The sequence below is a fragment of the Nothobranchius furzeri genome, chromosome 16 (genome assembly GCF_043380555.1).
Source record: "Nothobranchius furzeri strain GRZ-AD chromosome 16, NfurGRZ-RIMD1, whole genome shotgun sequence".
In the NCBI taxonomy this organism is placed as follows: Eukaryota; Metazoa; Chordata; class Actinopteri; order Cyprinodontiformes; family Nothobranchiidae; genus Nothobranchius; species Nothobranchius furzeri.
The window spans coordinates 47,168,164-47,178,302 of record NC_091756.1 but is presented as its reverse complement, the minus strand read 5'-3'; positions in this window follow the sequence as shown (position 1 = coordinate 47,178,302).

Sequence of the window (10,139 nt, the reverse complement as noted above, 5' to 3'; positions counted from 1 at the left end):
TATAAATGAAACCGAGCATCTTAAAAATAACTCTGAAGGACTTTGCGATAGCTTTGTTCTGCAGGTACTATCTTGTTGTTCTCAGCTTGGCATGTGTGAAGAAGGTTAAAGAGTTTTGACAACGTGTCAAAATCTTTGCGGGTTAAGGAAGCTTTGCTCAGATGGCTGGTCTGAAGCTTTTCTCTAGAACCCTCAAACTGTTGAACTGTTCCAACTCAACTGAGGGAAAAACCAGCACAACTAGTATTAATAGATTGATGTTATGGATTTGGCCAGCCAATCAGGGGCTGACAAGTTTGAGAGATGTTACCAAGAATCTCAGAAAACACCCTCGTTGATCTGGACACTCTGAATCTGGGTAAAGGGTTAACTATGTGTCATCCGTTAACTTAACCTTACTCTGTCTTTTATGAGTGCGAATGGTGATGATCTCATCCAATAAACATGCTAAGCATATTTCATTAAACATAGATCAATGAATATTTCATTGTTTATAGTTATAAAATCTTTCTTCTGGGAACAAAGGAGTTCATTTAAAAGAGTTTCTCTGTGACGGACCTTGGAGGAGAGAATGCTATTGTTTATGTTATTATCTCTCAGGCTATGATTCCAGCTGGTGTGAGGAAGGCAGGCTCTGATTAAAGGGACTACATGCAGACTTCCTGTCTCCTGTGAGGGGAAAATATTGTAGGTTGTGTCATAGCCAGGTTACATACACCTGGCTGTAGATCTTGACCTGTGGGATCTCAAAATCAGGCCATTTTGTGACGTTACACAACCTAGTGGCAATTTCATGTTCATTTCATCCAATGGTAACTGTTCTTGGACATGAAGCAATTGAGGAAGTACAAATATCTGCTAAATGATCACTTTTGACTTGCTTTTATCATGTCTGTCAAGATTCACAATACTTGTACAGGCTGAATAGTCATCATTCACACACCGCCCTCACTCACCTGGAGAAAGAGAATACATATGCAAGAATGCTCTTCATCGACTACAGCTCGGCATTTAACACCATCATCCCCTCAAGACTTGCCACGAAGCTCGTCGACCTTGGGCTGGGAACACCGATCTGCAGTTGGATTCTAAACTTCCTCACAGACAGGCCCCAGGTGGTGAGAGTTGGTAAGCACACTTCCTCATCACTCATCCTAAACACAGGTACGCCCCAGGGTTGTGTGCTTAGCCCCCTCCTATATTCCCTGTTCACACACGACTGTGTTGCTAAACATGAGACCAACATCACCATCAAGTTTGCGGATGACACAACCATCATAGGCCTCATCACAGGGGATGATGAGACGGCCTATAGAGAGGAGGTGATGGCACTGTACGAGTGGTGCCTGGAAAATAACCTGACTCTCAACATCAGCAAAACCAGAGAAATGATAGTGGACTACCGGAAACGACCAGTCAGGGAACACCAACCCATCCGCATCAACGGGGTCGAGGTCGAAAGGGTCAGCAGCTTCAAGTTCCTTGGAGTCAACATCACTGAGGACTTCTCCTGGACCCTTCACACAGACACTACTATCAGGAAAGCTCGCCAGCGGCTTTACTTCCTGAGGAGGCTGAGGAAGTTTGGCGTGAGCGCCTTCTTCATCTCAAATTTCTACAGGTGTGCAATTGAGAGCTTGCTGACGAGCTGCATCACAGTGTGGTACGGAAGCTGCTCTGCCAGCAGCCGTAAATCACTACAGAGGGTGGTGAAAGCAGCAGAGCACATCACTGGCATGAGGCTTCCTGCCATTCAGGACATTTATCTCCAACGATGCCTCCGGAAAGCACACAGCATCATCAAGGACCACAGCCACCCGGCACATCAGCTGTTCTCCTTGTTACCATCTGGCAGACGTTACAGGAGTCTGTCTGCTCGGACTACAAGACTTAAAAACAGTTTCTATCATCAAGCCATACGACACCTCAACCACAACACCTAAACACACACAACACAGGACTCAGAAGCTACCCTGCAGCTTCACAAGTACTATATTTAATCCGTACTGGTCACTTCACTTTATTGTTATTGTAATTTATATCCAAAGTGCAACACTGTAATCTATATCCTGCATAATTTATATCCTGCAATACTGTAATTTATATCTAAAGTGCAATACTGTAATTTTCTGCAGCTCATTCCTGTGCAATATCCCATCTGCCCTCCCGTCATATTTCTTTTCAGGATTTTCTTTATTGACACATATATATTTAGTCATCTTTTCCCTTTTACCATGTCTCTCTAATATTTTGCTCCTTACTATATTTTTTTGCTTTATTTTATTATATTTTTATTATATTTTATTATATTTTCTCCTGTATCATGTTGCTGAGAGACCGCTGCTCGTCATACATGTTTCATTGCAATGTTGACCCTGTGCTAACTTGCATATGACAAATAAACTAAAACTGAAACTGAACTGAACTGCTAACCTTTTATTTCACCGCTTGTTCCATTGCTCACAAAATAGTTGGAACAAATTTTCAAACATTTGGTACATCCATTTTCAAAATATTTTTATTGTCTCCATTAAAATGTCCATAAATAACTTTTCTCAGTTACACTGATGAAAAGGCTGCGTGAACAATTAATTGCAACCAATGATAAGCCTCTTCTTCAGTCACTCAAAGCTGAATTACACAAAGCCCTACTTTATAAGTTTGTCTAAACAAGGAGACAGAGTTGCCATGAGGTGCATTCTGTATCTACAAAACAGCGACACATGGAAGGTCAGCCTCGTGGAAAAGGGGTGAGGATGCATGGAGGAAGGGGACAAAACCAGGAAAGAAGATGTAGCAAGTTGGAGAACAAGGGCCCGGGCAGGATTTGATCCCCAGACTCCCAGGTGAGAGCCACACATGCTAACCAGTCAGCTAAAGGGACATCCCATTGGCCAATTAGCCAGGGTGCATGATCAATCAGGTCACACTGTCACAAAGAGGTAGAAGAGCCCAACCACATAGACAGATTACCAATGAAATCACAGCAACACTTGTGGATCGTGTGGTAAATCATGACCTTTCATTGGCTGAGACTGGTCGAAGGGAGCAGCCAAATGTTGGGAGAAGCTCTGTCAGTTCGATTATTCAGACATTTCATTGGGTGAACAGGTGAGCATCCTGTAATTCAGGGTAACTCAGACAAACTAATTAGCTCTGCACTTTCATAGTCATACAAGAGGCTTGCAATGTATGCAGCAATCTCAGAAAATGGCGTACACACCCATATTACCCATTTTGGTTTGTACAATACAGAACAGCTGTTGACTTTTTTGGAAGCTCTTAATGGGGACATGATTCCTGAGAATGAAAAGTGAGAGTCTGACAAAGTATGTAGTTTGGGATACTGTAATCTTCCACCACTCTGCTGTGGTCAGCAGCTTTGCAGCACATGCCAGGGTGCTTGTGGAGTATCTTCCTCTAAATTCTCTATTCCAAAATCCGATTGAGGAGTTTTTCTCTTCCTGGAGGTGGAAGGTATATGACCGGTGTCCACATGACCCTGCTAGCAGCCATGGATGCATGGATAATGACATCACAACAGAGTCCTGCAGAGGGTGGATCCAGCACTCAAGATACTTTCCTCAGTGCATTGACAGAGCTGATATTCACTGTGATCAATCAATCAATCAATCAATCAATCAGTCAATCAAAGCTTTATTTATAAAGTGCCTTCCGCAACCCTGTCAGGAAGCCCAAGGCGCTGAATATGGTACAGTAGAAGGTAAATACATTGAATAAATCAAAAATAAAAGCAATTCAAATTACAAAATACAAATTACAAAAAAGGTGAAACATTCTGGTACAGGACAAATGTGTAAAACAATGGATTGAGTGAACCAATGAAAACTGTGAAATAGATTCAACATTAATGAGGGCCAAAATCAAACATGTTCAGGAAACACCAAGCGGAGGAGGTGTGTTTTTAGGTGACTCTTAAAGACTGGCAGAGATGGGGACAGCCTAACTGAGGATGGCAGCTCGTTCCAGAGTGACGGTGCTAGGACTGAGAAAGCCCGGTCCCCGCGAGTACGACACCTAGAACGAGGGACAGCGAGCAGGCCTTGGTCAGAGGAGCGCAGAGCGCGTGATGGGGAATGACGAGACATTTTGAATTGTGAGCGATAGCAAACCGGAAGCCAGTGCAGGGAGGCCAGAACCGGACTGATGTGGTCCCGTTTCCTGGTCCCAGTCAGGAACCTGGCTGCGCTGTTCTGCACAACCTGTAGGCGACGCAGTGATGACTGACACAACCCTGCATAGAGAGAGTTGCAGTAGTCAAGCCTAGAAATAACAAAGGCATGCAGTACCCGCTCCAGGTGGGCTTTAAACAGCATATGCTTGATTTTTGCAAGGCGTCTCAGGTGAAAGAAACTGGACCGGATCACAGAATTGATGTGAGCATCAAATTTAAGTCCAGCATCAAGTTTCACCCCCAAACTGGTAACAACTGGTTTTGAGTAGGGAGAAAGAGGGCCAAGATCAACATAACGACTCACATCCCTGCTGTTGGGGTGAAAAACAATGAGCTCTGTCTTCCCCTCATTCAGATGTAGAACATTGGCCATTAGCCAAGACTTCACCTCGTTAATACAGGACACAAAGGACTGGATAGAGTGACCTTTCTCTTGACACAATGGAAAGTAAATCTGGCAATCGTCAGCATAGAGATGGAATGATAGGCCATGCTTATGAAAGATTGACCCCAGAGGAAGCAGATAAATGGCAAACAAAAGAGGACCAAGGATTGATCCCTGCGGGACCCCCCAGCAGAACCCCTCCCAAGATGAAAAAACATCACCCAGTTTAACGCAGAATGTCCTGTTGTGGAGATATGATCTAAACCAATCCAGAGCAGACCCTTTGATCCCAACCCATCGTTCCAAGCGATCGAGTAGAATCGCGTGGTCGACTGTGTCAAAGGCTGCCGTCAGATCAAACAAGAAAAGCACCACAAATGTACCCTGATCTAATGATAGATAGATGTCATTTAGGACCCTCAGTAGAGCTGACTCTGTGCTATGGCCCGACCTGAACCCTGATTGAAAAACCTCAAACAGATCAGAGTCAGCTAAATGTGAGACCAGCTGCTGATAAACGACTTTGTCAAGCAGTTTTGATGTAAAAGGCAGGGTAGAGATAGGCCTGTAATTTGCGATCACAGAGACATCAGCACCAGGTTTCTTCAGGGTCGGCCGAACAACTGCTGCTTTCAAAGCAGCTGGGACAACACCTGTGCTGAGGCTCCCATTGATAATCATGACGTAGATGGAAATATGTCCATGACTGATCTGCAGCACCATCAGTTCTACAGTATTTTCAGTTTCAAAACTACAACAGTATAGTTTACTGAGCCAAAGGGAGTTTATTTTGTTGTAAATGTTTTTTCTTACAGTTACACAATGCTGTCAACGGTTATAAATATAAAGTATTAATTCTATATTCAGTGTCTTGATTTGTACCATTTTAGTTTTCTAAATGCCATGCATGGTATTGCTGTCTTGACTTTTCATTGGGAAACACTTTCAGAGTAACCTGTCACAATGAAAACATGACCAAACCATTTGACTTGTTTGTGTAATAATGCTGGTGTCATAATTTGTCGTTTTGACAACACTGGCACTTTCATTGACATACTTGATTTTCAAGAACAAATGATACATTTTGGTTAACAGACTTGCTTTTGTGCACATAACTTTCCATTTTGAGAAAGTGACTCGCTTTTGCAGGTTATCTACCATGTTTTGCAGTTTGCACTAATTGTTTTGAAAAACACCTTAGCAGTCGTGCAAACTTTAATACTGATAAATGCCCCAAAGCGACTGAGAAAAACTGTAATTAAATGAATGTTCAACACCATTAAAGATAAAAAGCTGAAGCTGGCCACATCCACCCATCTTCCACTCAGGCTACTATAAGCTGAGAAGATCTGGTATCTGGGAAGGGCTCAGACTAGAGCCACTGCTCCTCCAGCATTATCTCTCTTGTGCAAGAGAAGCAAATCTAATCTACTTTCCCTGTTTGTGTCACAGTGAGTGTTGATTGTGGACCCATTTGCAGGTGACAGAAGGGTCTATGCCTGCAGGTCCTTCACGCTGCAGTTCCTGCTGGGTCCTATGCCTGCTGCTGCAGTTCCTGCTGGGTCCCATGCCTGCTGCTGCAGTTTGTTTCCAGTCAAGTATTCGTGTTCCAGTCAAGTCTTCGTGTTCCAGTGAAGTCTTCATGTTCCAGTCAAGTCTTCGAGTCTGTTCCAGTCAAGTCTTCGAGTCTGTTCCAGTCAAGTCTTTGAGTCAAGTCTTTCCGTCTTCGAGTCTGTTCCAGTCAAGTCTTCGAGTCTGTTCCAGTCAAGTCTTTGAGTCAAGTGTTTCCGTCTTCGAGTCTGTTCTAGTCAAGTCTTCGAGTCAAGTGTTTCCGTCTTCGAGTCAAGTGTTTCCTCTTTGAGTCAAGTGTTTCCGTCTTCGAGTCAAGTCTTTCCGTCTTCGAGTCAAGTCTTGCCGTCTTCGAGTCAAGTCAAGTGTTCCCAGTCTCCTGTGTTGTGTGGCCTTGTGGGCGTCTGGTATCCGCCCCTTAAGGGGGGGGGGGGGGGGGTACTGTCACGATCTGCCCCTGCCCTCCTGACTGTGTCTCTCTCCTGCCCTGATTAGTCCATATTGTTCTCACCTGTCCCTCGTTAACCTGCCCATGTTTTTCCTAATTAACCATGTGTATTTATACCACCTGTTTTGCTCCTGTCCTTTGTCGGATCATTGTTAGTGCATGCTCGTTTTGTCCTGTCGCTCCCGTTCTACAATTAAACCATTTTTATATTTTCATCCGTGCCTGCTCTTATGCCTCCTGAAACCCACCACCACACATGGTCTGCCATCTCCACCCGCTCAACATGACATCGGTGCTCAGTTTCCTATTGCACAGAGCTCTGCGGGGCAGGGTGCGTGCTTAGCAAAAACAATAAAGACGTATTGCTAACATTATATCACAGTACATGATAAGATAATCACTTTTACGGATTTCTGACAAATCATACATCATTTCTGAAAGGGAAAACTCTGGAAAGCAGCTTTAAGCAACCTTTATTACTAAACAAAATGACAAATGAAACACTATCCTGTTTTGTCAGACGTCATGTCAATGACAGGTTTGATGATCTATGTTTTTTTTTCAACTGGCATTTTAAACTTGATGATTAGGATATTTTTACAACTATAACTGTCTAAAGCAGTGGTGGGCTACTCCATTTCCGGGTTGTTTTCTTGCTCCAACCCACTTGATTCACCTGTTCAGCAGCTCATCACAGTCTGCAGAAGCCTTTTAATCGGTATAGTGGCTCTCGAGAAAGAGAGTGGCCCACCCCTGGTCTAAAGCTTATTTTTGCAAACACTTTCTTCTTTCTACTATATTCTTAGTAATTTTACACCAAACAGATATTTTGTCATCTTCCTGCTCCTTGTCTCTCACTACTGTAGAACTCATGTTATTTTCTGAAATTCCTTCTGAAACAGAGGGCATGCCCAAGTTTCCATATTTATTCATATTTTACTCAAATTCTTCTCATCAAAACTGGAGGTGAAGCCATCAAAACAGACATTTAATCATAGCTTTAATTAATCAAACTGACATTGAAATTTGAGGCAGTAGCTGGTTTGGCTCAAGGATGTACCTTTATTTTTAACTCCTACTCTCGTCGTCATGTTACAGGATAGTAATCCAGGTTACACTACGCCTTCATGACCTTTGTTTTGTGTGCATAGTACTATAACGTGATCAATTATCACCATGCCAGTGAGTCTTCATGCCTGAATGCCTGAGCTGCTCATCTCTTGACGAGGACAGATGATTTTAGCTGCCATCACCTGATCGAGGACACTGTCCCTGATAATTAAAAGAGCACCATTGTGACGCGGTGATGCTGCTGCTCCCATGTGAGCAGCACTGAGATCAGATGACGATGCCATCGTGGAGTAGAGCCTGGGTGTAGGTGACAAGGGGGGCAAGCTCCCTGAGGGCAACCTCAGCTGAGCTTCGCTCACCAGCTGCTGCCTGAAATGGGACACTCGAGGCCCTCCACCATCCACCTGGATCACTTACCTGACAGATGCATGGTCTGTGCTGCATGTGTATGCAGTTGCAAATACCAACAGTATCCCTTTCCTATAGTATAACCATGCGTGCATTGTTTTCTCTTTTGAACAATTGTTGTACTTGGATGGAAACTTTGTTCAACAATTATTTTGGAAGAGGTCTTCACCTGAAACTCAATCACAATATGTGTCCTTCTTTTTCCTGCTCAACATGCCAGTGTAGCCTATTTCTGTTAAATACCCAGGTATATGTGACAGAGTCACTTCCTGCCAGGGAGCCAGCACGGCTTCGGCCTGTGTTTTACTCAAACCAACCAAAAACAGAGTGAACCTTTAGAGGTAATGGGTATATAGAGAAGGCATGCTGCTGTTATTAGGATCTGTTTAAGCAGATGGAAGCTAAAGTCGTTTGAGATTTGTCACCATGTTTTAAAAGCACTCAAACTGTCATTGGTGTAAACTTAAGACCGATTAAACAAGAACACATTATTTCTGTTGTACACGCTGCTATATATAGACTCTCTCTCTCTCTCTCTCTCACACACACACACACACACACACACACACACACACACACACACACACACACACACACACACACACACACACACACACACACACACACACACACACACACACACACACACACACACTTCTACAAGTTGTCCTTCTGCCACATGAGAGAGAAGATGTACACCACCAAACTTGATTCTTTGAAAAACTCTGACCAAACATGAGATGCAACTTCTCCGTTTTCTGCATTAGCTTGTGGACGTTTTGGGTTTAGGAACGTCACGCTGACAACAAAAATGTGACATTTGTTCACACTTCTTTTTTGGTATTACAAGCTCATTACTGCTCTGTGTTGAAGACCACAGGTAAAGGACGGCATCAAGGATGGTTATACTCCACCATCTAACTATTCCATGTCCAAGGAATGCTTTTTGGCAAAGACACATGAGATCTGGGGAACTACTGCAACCTACAGGCTTGGCATATACCTGCGAATGCTCATCTCGGCTATGCACGGTTCTACGGCATTAAGACCCGACACCAGTTAAAAGATGAGTAAAGCTGAAAGAAATGAAAAATATTCTCAAGGTTCATGATTGCTTTTTAATAGCAAGGTTGCATCTGCAAACCATCACATTACACAAAGGTAAATCACAGCGGTCCGCGTGGCAAAATGCTTGACAGTGTGTGTAAATGAACATCCATTCAGCCTTAGTGATTACCTTGGCATCAGCAGAAACAAATCCATCACCTGATTGCATGCAAATCTCTACGGCAACAAAAGAGTGACAAACGGCTCCAGCTGTCATAATCGTGAGTGTATAAGGGCCTGTGTTTGTACTACACACAACTCATACATACCTTAACACAAAGATGCCCGTGGCACTCCCATTTGTCAGAATGAGGTGTACGTTAAATAAAAGCCCAAATGAGGGAGTGGAGAAACTCTCTGAGTCAGGTGGCAGATTGTGGAGGAACGCAAATAAACACACACGGTGTTTTATGTTACAAGTTGCTTACAAGTTAACAATCCACTCCCCTCATTCACACCAGCAGGAACCGGCAGCTCAGGTTTCCCTGTATCTTTACATGAAACTAAAATACGCCATGACCTGCTCACCAAAATATACAGCATGAAGGGTAATATTGAATCAGTCTGTAGCACCTCGTAAGGGTCCACTCCAGGCTGGTTCACCATGCTGCTCCCTCCAGTAAGAGTCTGTCTCCACAGCCATGGCCAGGGGTGATAAATAATTACTTAGTGGAACCTTGACTTCTCTTCTGTGGTGTTTGCATGCTGTCCCTTCACTCAGCGCCATGGCACTCTGACAGTTTTAATTATTAACAAGCGTCTTTTGCCTCTGCATATCTGGATTTTTTATTTCTTTACGTTGCTGGCTCCGTCTCAACCACACCACAAGAGACAGAAAGAAGAGCTCAATCAATTTGGGCTGACACTATGTTTGAATGTCTCTTCATTACTTGTGTGAAAAGTTCAAGATATGTTGTGTTAGTAGAGTTATTTATTCATTTTTCTGAAGATAGAAG